Here is a 13,561-nt window from a genome sequence, read left to right on the forward strand (position 1 = left end):
TCCAGCGGCCGAACAAGTCCCTCCGCCCACAGGTGATGGGGGTCAGTGGGAGGGTCTTCTTGGTGGGTCGGAAGGGGAGTGGGGTGCCCCCATTACTCAGGCCCCCTCGGGAGGCAGTAGCTGACACAGCAGCAGACCAGGGCTCCCCAAGCAGGCAGGAGCCTGGATCCATTGTTGAAGGTCTCTGCATAAACCCCCTGAGGGAACTGAGCCCGAGAGGCAGCCCTGCCCTGACCTGAGTACCTGAACTTAATCTCACACTGAATAGCAGCCCCGCCCCTGCGGAAGCCATGAGGCTGGGAAGCAGCATTTGAATCTCAGACCCCAAGCTCTGGCTGGGAGGATCAGGAGGCAAGGTGGGTGTGAGGAGAATATTCAGAGGTCAAGTCACTGGCTGGGAAAATGCCCAGAAAAGGGAAAAGAAATAAGACTATAGAAGGTTACTTTCTTGGTGAACAGGAATCTCCTCCCTTCCCTACTGATGAGGAAGAACAAAGCTTACCATCAGGCAAAGATATAGAAGTCAAGGCCTCTGTATCCCAAACATCCAGACTAAATATTCTGTGGGCTCAGGCCATGGAAGAGCTCAAAAAGGATTTTGAAAATCAACTTAGAGAGGTGGAGGAAAAGCAGGGAAGAGAAATGAGAGATATGCAGTCAAAGCATGAACAGCAGGTCAGCACCCTGCTAAAGGAGACCCAAAAAAATGCTGAAGAACATAACACCTTGAAAAACAGGCTAACTCAATTGGCAAAAGAGGTTCAAAAAGCCAATAAGGAGAAGAATGCTTTCAAAAGCAGAATTAGCCAAATGGAAAAGGAGATTCAAAAGCTCACTGAAGAAAATAGTTCTTTCAAAATTAGAATGGAACAGGTGGAGGCTAATGACTTTATGAGAAACCAAGAAATCACAAAACAAAACCAAAAGAATGAAAAAATGGAAGATAATGTGAAATATCTCATTGGAAAAACAACTGACCTGGAAAATAGATCCAGGAGAGACAATTTAAAAATTATGGGACTACCTGAAAGCCATGATCAAAAAAAGAGCTTAGACATCATCTTTCATGAGATTATCAAGGAAAACTGCCCTGAGATTCTAGAACCAGAGGGCAAAATAAATATTCAAGGAATCCACAGAACACCGCCTGAAAGAGATCCAAAAAGAGAAACTCCTAGGAACATTGTGGCCAAATTCCAGAGTTCCCAGGTCAAGGAGAAAATATTGCAAGCAGTTAGAAAGAAACAATTCAAGTATTACGGAAATACAATCAGGATAACACAAGATCTAGCAGCTTCTACATTAAGGGATCGAAGGGCATGGAATAGGATATTCCAGAAGTCAAAGGAACTAGGACTAAAACCAAGAATCACCTACCCAGCAAAACTGAATATAGTACTTCAGGGGAAAAAATGGTCTTTCAATGAAATTGAGGACTTTCAAGCATTCTTGATGAAAAGACCAGAGCTGAAAAGAAAATTTGACTTTCAAACACAAGAATGAAGAGAAGCATGAAAAGGTGAACAGCAAAGAGAAGTCATAAAGGACTTACTAAAGTTGAACTGTTTACCTTCCTACATGGAAAGACAATATTTGTAACTCTTGAAACTTTTCAGTATCTGGGTACTGGGTGGGATTACACACGCACACATGCACACACACACACACACACACACACACACATAGAGACAGAGTGCACAGAGTGAATTGAAGAGGATGGGATCATATTTTAAAAAAATGAAATCAAGCAGTGAGAGAGAAATATATTGGGAGGAGAAAGGGAGAAATGGAATGGGGCAAATTATCTCTCATAAAAGAGGCAAGCAAAAGACTTATTAGTGGAGGGATAAAGAGGGGAGGTGAGAGAAAAACATGAAGTTTACTCTCATCACATCCCAATAAAGGAAGGAATAAAATGCACTCTCATTTTGGTATGAAAACCTATCTTACAATACAGGAAAGTGGGGGATAAGGGGATAAGTAGGGTGGGGGGGATGATGGAAGGGAGGGCATGGGGAGGAGGGAGCAATTTGAGGTCGACACTCATGGGGAGGGACAGGATCAAAAGAGAATAGAAGTAATGGGGGACAGGATAGGATGGAGGGAAATATAGTCAGTCTTATACAACACAACTATTATGGAAGTCATTTGCAAAACTACACAGATTTGGCCTATATTGAATTGCTTGCCTTCCAAAGGGAGGGGGTGGGGAGGGAGGGAGGTAAAGAAGTTGGAACTCAAAGTGTTAGGAACAACTGTCGAGTAATGTTCTTGCCACTAGGAAATAAGAAATACAGGTAAAGGGGTACAGAAAGTTATCTGGCCCTACAGGACAAAAGAGAAGATGGAGACAAGGGCAGAGAGGGATGATAGAAGAGAGAGAAGATAGGTGATAGGGGCAATTAGAATGTTCAGTGTTTGGGGGGGGAGGAGACAAAAGGGGAGAAAATTTGGAACCCAAAATTTTGTTAAAATGAATGTCAAATAAATAAATTTTTTAAAAAAATGGCTCTAAACAAATTCTGGTGCTGCAAAACCCACAGAATGATGGAGTGAAGCAAATCTCCAGCCCAAGACAACCTGGAAGTTCGTCAGGAAGTGTTTATGGGGGCAGGGCACAGATCAGTGTCGGCCATGCCAGCACAGACAGGACCTGAGCAGATCTTGGGGAGACTGAATCTCTCACACCTGTAGCAGTTTCCAGACTTCAGGACCCCAAAATGCCAAGGACAAATTGGAAGGTCAGTGGAGAAAGCCTGTGGGACTAAAGTGGGAAAGTGGAGTGGTCTGGCCCCAGTTCCAGGGCAGCAGAGGGGGAAGGGGTTGGAGGAACTCATAGCAGCAGCAGCAGGAACTCTACGCCCACAGATTGTGGGGGAATGGAGCAGCTGATAGTACATCCTTCACCTCCACTGGAAGAAGATATCTACCTTGACAAAGTGCTCAAAAGTCAAATAAATGGCTGGGGAAATAAGCAAAAGTCAGAAAAAGAATCAAGTTATAGAATCTTACTTTGGTGACAAGGAAGACCAAAACATGCAAACAGAAGAAAACAAAGTCAAAGCTCCTCCATCCAAAGCCTCCAAGAAAAATATGAATTGGTCTCAGGCCATGGAAGAGCTCACAAAGGATTCTGAAAATCAAGCAAGAGAAATAGAACAAAAATTAGGAAGAAAAACGAGAGTGATACAAGAAAATTATGAAAAACGAGTCAACTGCTTGCTAAAGAAAACCCAAAAAATGCTGAAGAAAATAACACCATAAAAATAGACTAACCCAAATGACAAAAGAGATCCAAAAAGCCAATGAAGAGAAGAATGCTCTAAAAAGCAGAATTGGCCAGATGGAAAAGGAGATACAAAAGCTCACTGAAGAAAATAATTCCTTAAAAATTAGAATGGAGCAGATGGAAGCTAATGACTTTTATGAAAAATCAAGAAATTATAAAACAAAATCAAAGGAATGAAAAAATAGCATGCAATGTGAAATATCTCACTGGAAAAACAAATGACCTGGAAAAAAGACCCAGGAGAGACAATTCAAAAATTATCAGACTACTTGAAAGCCATAATCAAAAAAAGAGCCTAGACATCATCTTTTAAGAAATTATCAAGGAAAACTGCCCTGATATTCTACAACCAGAGGGTAAAATAACTATTGAAAGAATCCACTGATCACCTCCTGAAAGAGATCCTAAAAGGAAAGTTCCTAGGAATATTGTAGTCAAGTTCCAGCGTTCCCAGGTCAAGGAGAAAATATTGCAAGCAGCCAGAAAGAAACAATTCAAGTATTGTGGAAATACAATCAGGATAACACAAGATCTAGCAGCTTCTACATTAAGGGATCAAAAGACTTGGAATATGATATTCCAGAAGTCAAAGGAACTAGGATTAAAACCAAGAATCACCTACTTTATAATACTTTAGGGGAAAAAATGGTCATTCAATGAAATAGAGGACATTCAAGCATTCTTGATGAAAAGACCAGAGCTGAATAGAAAATTTTACTTTCAAACACAAGAATCAAGAGAAGCATGAAAAGGTGAACAGGAAAGAGAAATCAGAAGGGATTTACTAAAGTTGAACTGTTTACATTCCTACATGGAAAGATAATATTTGTAATTCTTGAAACTTTTCTCAGTATTAGGGTAGTTGGAGGGATTACATACATATAGACCGAGGGCACAGGGTGAGTTGAATAGGAAGGGATGATATCTAAAAAAATAAAATTAAGGGGCGAGAGAGGAATATATTGGAAGGAGAAAGGGAAAAACAGAATGGGGCAAATTCTTTCTCACATAAAAGAAGCAAGAAAAAGCTTTGTCAGTGTAAGGGAAGAGAGAAGAGGTGAGAGGGAAAAAGTGAACCTTACTCTCATCACATTTGGCTTAAGGAAGGAATAACATGCAAATTCAATTTGCTATGAAAATCTATCTTACACTACAGGAAAGTAGGGGAGAAGGAGATAAGCAGGGGTTGGGGGGAATGACAGAAGGGAGGGCAAATGGGAGAAGGGGGTAATTAGAAGTAAATACTTTTGAGGAGGGATAGGGTCAAATGAGAGAATAGAATAAATGGGGGGCAGGATAGGATAGAAGGAACTATAGTTATTTTTTCACAACATGACTTTTATGGAAATCTTTTGCATAACTACACATGTATAACCTATATTGAATTGCTTGCCTTCTCAGTAGGGATGGGTGGGGAGGGAGGGAGAGAAGTTGGAACTCCAAGTTTTAAACACAAATGTTAAAAATTGTTTTTATATGCAACTGGGAAATAAGATATACAGGAAATGGGGCATAGAAATCTATCTTGCCCTACAAGAAAATAGAGGGGATGGGGATAAGAGAAGGGAAAGGTGTAAGGGAGGGCAGACTGGGGGAAGGGGTAATCAGAGTGCATATTGTCTTGAGAAGGGTGGAGGGGAGAGATGGGGAGAAAATTTGGAACACAAAATCTTGTGGAAATGAATGTTGAAAACTAAAAGTAAATAAACAATTTTTTTTAAAAAGTATCAACTTGCCCATTGTGGCCACAGAATAGAGAGAGGAAAGACCAGAAGTGAGGAGCCCAACTAAGAGACTTTTTTAATTGTCCAAGAGAGAGCTGATAAAAACCTGAACTAGGGTAGTGGCTTTAACAGTGGAGAAAAGGAGACAGAGACATTAGGGAGGATAAAAACTACAAAATGTGGTAACGAAAGGGATGTGGAAGGATAAGGAAGAGCAAAGACTCTAGAATGACTCCAAGGTCACAAACAGGGGTGCCAACAACAGAAATAGGGAAGTGGGGTGAGAATGTGATAAGAGGGAAATCTAGTGGGTCCCATTTTGCACATGTTGAAGTTAAGATGCGTAGAGAACAGCCAAGTGAGAATGACCAGTAGATAGTTGTTAATATGGGAAAAGAGCTCACTCAGGAGAGATAACAGGACTGGACAGACAGGTTTGGGAGTCATTTGCATAGAGATTCCTAAGGAAGCTTCCAGTTGAGACACCCTAGGATTCTATGATAGATCAGTTCCCTGTGTCTGAATTTTTTACTAGGAAATATTTTTTTAAGTGACACTTTCAATAATCCCCCTGCCTATCTGAAATCTGAAACTTTTAAGTCACAAAGAGCTACCTTTAAAAAGAAATGCTTTCCAAACTCTGCCTGAGTTTCACATAAGCACACTCCTATTTCTGTAAAAAAAACCACAATACCCCTCCCCCTCAAATCTTCACCCCCTGTTAAAAGTTCTTCCTCCCCTCTATACTTCCCCAAGGGGGTGAAAAGAGCATCTGGAAGTTCAGACCCTGAAATATTTGGCAGCCCTTCCTCAAACAAAGCGTTTATTTTAGAAGCCTCTCTGGGGCAGCTGGGAATTACCCAGGAGGCCAAGACTTGGGCTTTTCCCAGCGGATGACCTGACCCAGCTCACAACAGGAGGGCCAAGGCCACAGGAGAGAAGGGGGCTCCCATCTCCAGGCCACCCAGTGCTCCAGTGGAAAGAGACCTGCCTTTAATCCCTTACAGAAACCGCTGAATTCTCCAGGAGATCAATTTAATTGCTAAAACAGTAAAACCTCTACCTCATTTTTTTCTGGATGCTTCTGACATTTATATAGCATTTTATGGAAGCAAAGCACTTTGAACATATTATAATAATAAGAGCTGACAGTTCTAAAGCACTTTAAAGTTTGCAAAGAATTTTATGGACATTCTTGCTTTTGACTCTACAAACTCCCCTCAAAGGTATTATTAGTCTCATTTCAGAGAGACAAGGAAATGGAGAGTCAGTGAGATAAAGTGACTTAACTGTTCATGTCATCGCTAGTAAGCAGCTCAGGAGGAGATCTAAACCTAGGTCTTCCTAATTCCAAGGAGAACCCTCTATGCCCTACAACTTGAACACAGGCCCTCAGATTTGAAATCCAGTATCACTGCAAATTTCCACCGCATCGAATTACCTCCTCAGAAAAAGCTGGAAAAATCGTAAGCAGGATTCAAAACCAGGTCTTCACTGACTCCAAATCCAAAATTCTATCCATTATTGAAGGATGCTACCCACCTCACCTAAATACTTCCAGGGACAGGAAGTTTATTACCTTTTGATAAAGCCCATGTCATGGCACTGCAAATCTCATACTTAGGAAGTTTTATTCCACTGAGCTAGGTTCTATCTATCTCATTAGGTGCTGTGCTCTCAGTTCTGCTCTAGGGGCTATACAGAAATCTTCTCCCTCTTCTGTGAGAGTCTTTCCATCATTCAGTCAGTCAATTAGAATTTATTAAGTTCTTACTATGTGACAGGCACTATGCTAAGCACTGGGAAGGAAAAAAATCAAAAAGCAGTCCCTGATCTCAAAGAGTTCACAATCTAAAATGAGGTGACAACACACAAGCAACCACAAGTTGTCCCTTCCCCATCGTGACTTTCCCTTTAGTGGTTTTGCTATATATCATGGGTCCACATAAGAAATTAAATGAGAATTTTGAGGCAATTTTGCAGTAGTCACAGATGACACAGAGCCCATGACCAAAAACAACCCAAATTTTACAATAAGGTACTGTAAATACCCCATTAAAGAAAAAGAAAAATTTCAGACTTCTTCTCTGATATGAAGGGAAGGCCAACAATTTTACACGAATTTTTCAGATCATTGGGAGAGAGGGCAGAGTGCCACACTCCTAACCTGTGAAATGTGGAAGGGATAACTGTATTGCTAACAATAAATATGCAGGATAAACTAGGAATAGTCTCAGAGGGGAGGCACTAATATTAAGAAGAACACCAGGGAAAATGCCTGGACTGTCTTGTTCATAGTACAGCAAAGAAGTCGGTGTCATTAGATCAAAAAGTAGGCAGAGGGGAATAAGGAATAGGAATAGGAATGGGCTAGATTACAAAGGTCTTTAAAGGTCAAAGGGAGGACTTATATTTGATCCTGGATGTAATAGTAATAGCTACCATTTACGTAGCATTTTAAGGCTTGCAAAGCACTTCACAAATATCATCTCATTCTATCCTCACAATGACTCTAGGAGATAAGTATTTTATGGTCTCCATTTTCACAGATGAGTTTAATGACCCAGAATCCTATAGCTAGTAAATGTCCAAGGTCATATTTGAACCCAGGTCTTCCTGACTCCAGACCCAGTGTATTTTAGCTAGCTACTTTGCCACTTGGCTGCCCAATAGGGAATCAATGGAGTCGACTGAATGTAGGGGAAGGGTACCACAGACTGGAATGGTCAGACTTGTGCTTTGGGCAGATCAGTTTGACAGCTACGTACAGGACAGAACGGAGTAAGCAGAGATACGAAGCAGAAAGACTAACCACTTAAGCCTATGGAGTTTTAGTTTCCTCATTTGTAAAAGTGCAACAATGCCTTCAGTAGTTCATCAGGTTCTAGGTTTTGGTTTGTTTTGGGCAGTTTGCAACAATGGTCTTAGCGGTTGTGCTAAAAATCCTCTAAGGGCACCTTCAACAACAAATAACACCAGAATACTATCAGTAGTTGATTTAATTGCCCTGAGGGTTCATAACACATTTTTTTTTAATGGTTGTTGTTGAAAAGTATTCTCAGAATAAAAAAACATCAGAACTAATGGAGTGGATGATCTCTTAAGTCCCTGCCAACTCCGAGATTCTGGGAGTAGTTGAGGCAGAGCTTTTGATCACTCTCTCATTCAAAAACAAACATTTATCAAAGCCACATTGATTAGGTGCATAATACGTGTGAGTCAATGGTACTAGACATGGTGTAGAAGAGAAGACTGAAGAAAGACCTGGATGTGGCCTCAGCTCTGACACTGACTCTTGGCTGAGACTCCACAAATTACTCCTTTCCTCTAAGCCCCAAATTTCCTCATCCTTAAAAGAGCAAATTGTTATGCTATCACTCTCCAGTAAGCTAACTGGAACTCTGAGGCACCATTACAAGCAGGTTTTATTGTTTATCATTTCTCACCCTCTCCCAAACACAGTCATGCATCATGTGCCCCCAGCATGCTGGACCCTGGCGATGGTCATTTCCTCACTTTGCCCATGCCCTGTCCCTCCCTCCCCATCTGTTGATCCAGGTAGCAATGGAGTACGGTAGAAAGAGTCCTGAACTTGGGAGTCAGAAGGTCTGGGTTTGAATCCTGGAACTTATAAAGACTTTTATTAGCTGGCTGACTATAGATAAGTCCCAACCTCTTGAGCTTTGGTTTGCCATCTGTAAAATGAAGGGGTTGAGTCGAACAGCCCCTAAGGTCCTGTTCAGTCCTAAATCTATCATCTGTGGACTATACTTGCCCTAACATGAACTAGCCTTGTGACCTGGGACGAGTTACCCTCTCTGGGGCTCAGTTTGCTCATCCATAAAATACGGCAGATGCCTGCCCTATCTAGCTTACAGGGGGTGCTGTGAGTACAGTAGATATTTGTAAACTTTAAAACTGATATAGAAATGCAAGTTGCTCATAGTAGGAATTGTAGTGGTATACAGTGACAAGAAGGATAAAAGTTTGCTGGTGGGGCCAAGGCTGGCACTGACAGCAGGCACAGAGCTATAGGCATGTAGCCCTTGGGCACAATGCAATCAGTAGCAGTGAGATCAGTCCTGCAGGGCACAGGGAAGGGAATGGCACCACATGGAGGCAAGGCCATAGACACATGCATGGGAGAATGACCAAATCAGGCAACAGGAAGAAAAGCCAGGCAGTGGTGTAGGGAAGAGCCCATGGACACATGAGACTCTGTGTGCAAGTATGGTAAATGATAAGCACTCCCTTCCTCCCAATTCTGTTTCCTGGAGAAGAACCATAAGTTCTCTGAGTATCTATCTATTTTACAACTTGTCAAATGTTCCAGTGAAGCCAAGCTTCCATTCAAAGAGCCTGTCATGGTCAGGATCACATAGAGTAAGGGGCATCTGCAGGGAGCAACAGCTTGGGAAAATCTGACAACCAAAGAACACAGAGTTCCCTTGTCTGAGCAAAGGATGGCAGTGACCCCATCTCTACTCCCCTCACCTCTCTGGAGAGCCTCTCTGTTTCCAAAGGGCTCTGCTCACAACTCCAGGCATTTCAAGTAGCACAACCCCCTTGTACAGATGAAGAAACTGAGGCTCCCAGGTATAAAGGGATTTGGCTGGTGTCTTGTTTGCTATGATACATCCTCCAACCACTGTCAGAAGTGTCAGAGCTTAGATGTCAACCTTGACCTACTTAGCAATAAATTCAATGCTTTTCAATTAACTCTACAACCCTGCCTTTCTTTCAAGGGGGAGCAAAGGGAGTATGGGAGTCAATCTTTCCAAAATAGAAGCAAGACAGCCAAAGTCATGGATCGAAAGCCATCATGAACAAAGGCCTGAACAGAATGGCATACAGAAGGGACAGCTGAGGGGAGATTCATAGGAAGGAGACATGATGCTCACCCAGCCTCAAGGACTCCTGGTCCAATGATGAGACAGGTCCTGACAGGTTTCTCAGTTTTTCCTCTCTATTTTACCACATTCTACCTAGCATTCCTCCAACCCAGAGACCAATCCTTCCCTGACCCTTCCTTTTATACCACCCTCCTGGTTTTCTGGTCCTCCCTCCCCACTAAATCTTATAGCTAGAAAGGTTTTTGGAGCATCCACTACTACAACTTCTTTCTGAAGATAAATGGGAATCCTCCCCTACAACAAATCTGTGAAGTGGTGATGGGGCCTTTGCTTAAGATCTCCAGTGACAAGGAACTCACTACCTGACTTCCACTCTGGAACTGCTCAGGGATCTGGGAAGCCAGTTATCAAGTGGCTGATTCCAGTAACTACACAGTAAAAGAAAGAAGACAATACATAGGAAATCGTAAGATGAGAAACTTGCCTTGGAGGAGAACATCTGGATACAGAGTCTGCTCAGCTGTACTTTTGATCTAAAGATCAAATAAGATAATAAGCATAGCCAGCATTTACAAAAGGCTTTAAAGTTTGCAAAGCACCAAACATAAATGGTATTATTTGATCCTCACAACAACCCAGGGAGGTAGGTGCTATTATTATTCTCATTTTACAAATGAGGAAACTGAGGTCAAGGGAGGTTATGTGTCTTGCTCTGGGCCACCCAGAGAGCAAGTGTCTGAGGCTGAATTTGAACTCAGGTCTCCCAGACTCCAAGACCGGTGCTCTATCTGTGCTTCACCCCGCTGTCTCAGTAACACTTGCACTGCCTATCAACATCTCTAAAACAAGAGAAGATCCCCAAAGCACAAAAAAATAGTTAACATTTCTTCTTTTTCCTCCCCAAAAAAGGCAACCAAGAAGATACCAATGAATGCCAACCCACATGCCCGATTCCTTATCTCTGTAAAGTCTTGACTGGAATGATCTACATACATACAAAAAGAATCCTTACAAAAATAAGAGAAAGGAAGAGGCAAGCTTCCAAGAAGGTTCCTCATCTTCAGAGTGCCCTGAATGATTTATAAGAGGCATATTGAACAGCTGAAGGTAAATGCTAACTGACTAACAGACAAGTCAAGGGCTTCTTATTCTACTCTGTGTCATGGACCCCTGTGGCAATCTGGTGAAGTCCATTTTAAAATAGTGTTTTTTCGATGCAAAAATAAAATGCATGGTATTAATAAGAAACCGGTGATATTAAAATAAAGATGCAATTTTTCCCATCTGAGTTCATGGACACCCAGAAACCTGGTGATTTCTGGACCCCAGGTTAGGAACCTCTGGACCACATTATTTCTAAAGTTTGTTCTGAGTCTGATTCCTACAAATCAAGAACATACATGATCCAAAGAGGTGGGATAGGCCAGCCATGTAACAAGGGGAGAGATGACATATGAACAGCCCAAGGATGGCACTGGTTCTCACAAAATATTTAAGCATCAGAGGAAGCTCTCTAGCACAGTGGGTAGATCCTAACAGACAAGGAAAAAAGTCATATAGGACTCTCTCTTGAAAGACAGAGTGGTATAATCTACAGGATTTAGCATCAGGAAGACTTAAGTTCACATTCCATCTCAAATACTTATTAACTACATGAACTCAGGCAATCATTTAACCTCTCTGGGTCTCAGTTTACTCATTGGTAAAATAAGGGGGTTGGATTCAAGGTCCCTTGGTGATCTAAATCTATGATCATTTGAGATGGAATAGATGGGGTTAGCATCTTCATCAAAGGCAGGGGTATGATTATGGAATACAAAAAGGGTTTCGTAAAGTCAGTCAGTCAACAAACATTTATTGAGAATCTACTATGTACTAAGCACTGTGCTAAGTGCTGATGATACAAAGAAAGGCAAAATCATGACAGTCTCTACCTTCAAGGAGCTTACCTTCTAATGGGGGAAAACAATATGCAAATAACTACTTTACATAAACGATAATGCAGAGTGAATGGAAAGCAATATCAGAGGGAAGTATGATAAAAAGGTAAACTAGCATTACTACTAGGGCACCCACTCTGGAGGTTAGGGAAGCAGGTTTAAGGTCTCCTTTTGGTGAAACTAAAAATATTAAGAAATTCTATTTTCCTCTAACGGCCTCTCCAGACTTTCAGGGAAAATCCTTTGGAAAAGTGGATGAAGATGATGATCACTTATAAAGAACTCTTCATGAACCCATTTGGAGCTTTCTTGGCAAGGATACTGAAATGATTTGTCATTTCCTTCTCCAGCTCATTATATAGATGAGGAAACTGAAGCCAACAGGATTAAGGGACTTGTCCAGAGTCACATAGCTAGTAAGTGTCTGTGGCTTCATTGAACTCAAGCCTTCCTGACTCTGGACCTGGCACTCTATCTACTGTGCCACCTAACTGCCAAGGTGGGTAGAGGATAAAAAGACCTTTCCTAAAGAAAAGAATTGAGTGGTAACTCTTAGCTCTAACCTAGACAAGATCACTGCCTTTTCCACCCCAGAAGGACTGACAATAGGACCTTCCCAAAGGAAGTGCTCTCTTCCATTGAAATAAAGGCATCAACACCAGTCTCCCATTCTATAAGATTCTCACTATTGATCTCTGGGAGGGATCCAATTGTTTCCTCAAGAGGAGGTGCAGGATGGAATAAAAACATAGAATATATATTTTTCTGGTTCAAAATTCCTATGTTATCTGAAATCTTCTTGGGGTAGAAAGTCATGTCAAAAGAGGAATTTGGACTACACTAATTTGGACCTCTCTCCAAGCTAGATATAGATTAATGTTAAATTAAATAAAACCATTTCAGAAAGATATGATTAGAATATAGGATTGGTATTCATAGTTTTCTTTGACAAGATTAACACCTCTGTACTTTATTATTTTAACATATGCAGGAGCAATAGTAATTTCTATCTATGTCTCATTCATTCCCTATTAGATTGTAAATTGTGTGAGAGCTGGGGCTGTCTTGGTTTCCAACTTAGTATCCTCAGTTTTAATGAAAGCACCTTGAACACAACAGACAATTAATATTTATAAAACTGAACTCTCAGGGGCAGCTGGGTGTCACAGTAGATAAAACACCAACCCTGGAGTCAGGAGGACTTGAATTCAAATAGCCTCACACACTTACTGGCTGTGTGACCCCTAGACAAGTCACCTAATCCCAAATGCCTCAAAAAAAAAACAAAAACAAAAAACAAAAAACAAACTAAGCCCTCCTTCTGGAAAGCGAGTTATTCAGGAGTTACTAACTGCACACTTTTAGAAAGATATGGTGATTCTGCAGAAAAAGAAAGAAAGAGAGAAAGAAAATTCAGGAGACCTTCAATTCAAATACTGTGAGACCCTACCAAAGCAGGAACCTATATCTGAGCCTCAGTTTCTTAATCTATAAAATGGAAGCACTTCTATCTGTAATGCCTACCTCACCAAGATGTTCTGAGGAGAACATTTTGGAATCCTTAAAGCACAGCATAAATGTGAGCTGCTATTATCATAAACAAGGAGAAAGGAAAACAATCCCAAATCCCCACGGGGCAGGCTAATGCCTAGGACGGAGAGTGGCACTAGACATCTTTCAAGGAGGGGCAGAAATGGGTTTCTATTTTTGATCCCAGAGCTGTCTCCTGGCAGGTTGATGGGCAGACTCCCTGTT

The 13,561-nt window shown here is 41.4% G+C and overlaps 1 protein-coding gene across 1 annotated transcript in view; it reads right to left on the bottom strand.

Moving 5' to 3' along the window:
• The window catches only part of PTP4A3 (protein tyrosine phosphatase 4A3), a 208,310-nt gene that overhangs the window by 179,472 nt on the left and 15,277 nt on the right, over positions 1 to 13,561 (bottom strand). The gene's annotated exons all lie outside the window — the stretch shown is intronic.

The sequence above is a fragment of the Notamacropus eugenii genome, chromosome 4 (genome assembly GCF_028372415.1).
Source record: "Notamacropus eugenii isolate mMacEug1 chromosome 4, mMacEug1.pri_v2, whole genome shotgun sequence".
NCBI classification, from domain to species: domain Eukaryota; kingdom Metazoa; phylum Chordata; class Mammalia; order Diprotodontia; family Macropodidae; genus Notamacropus; species Notamacropus eugenii.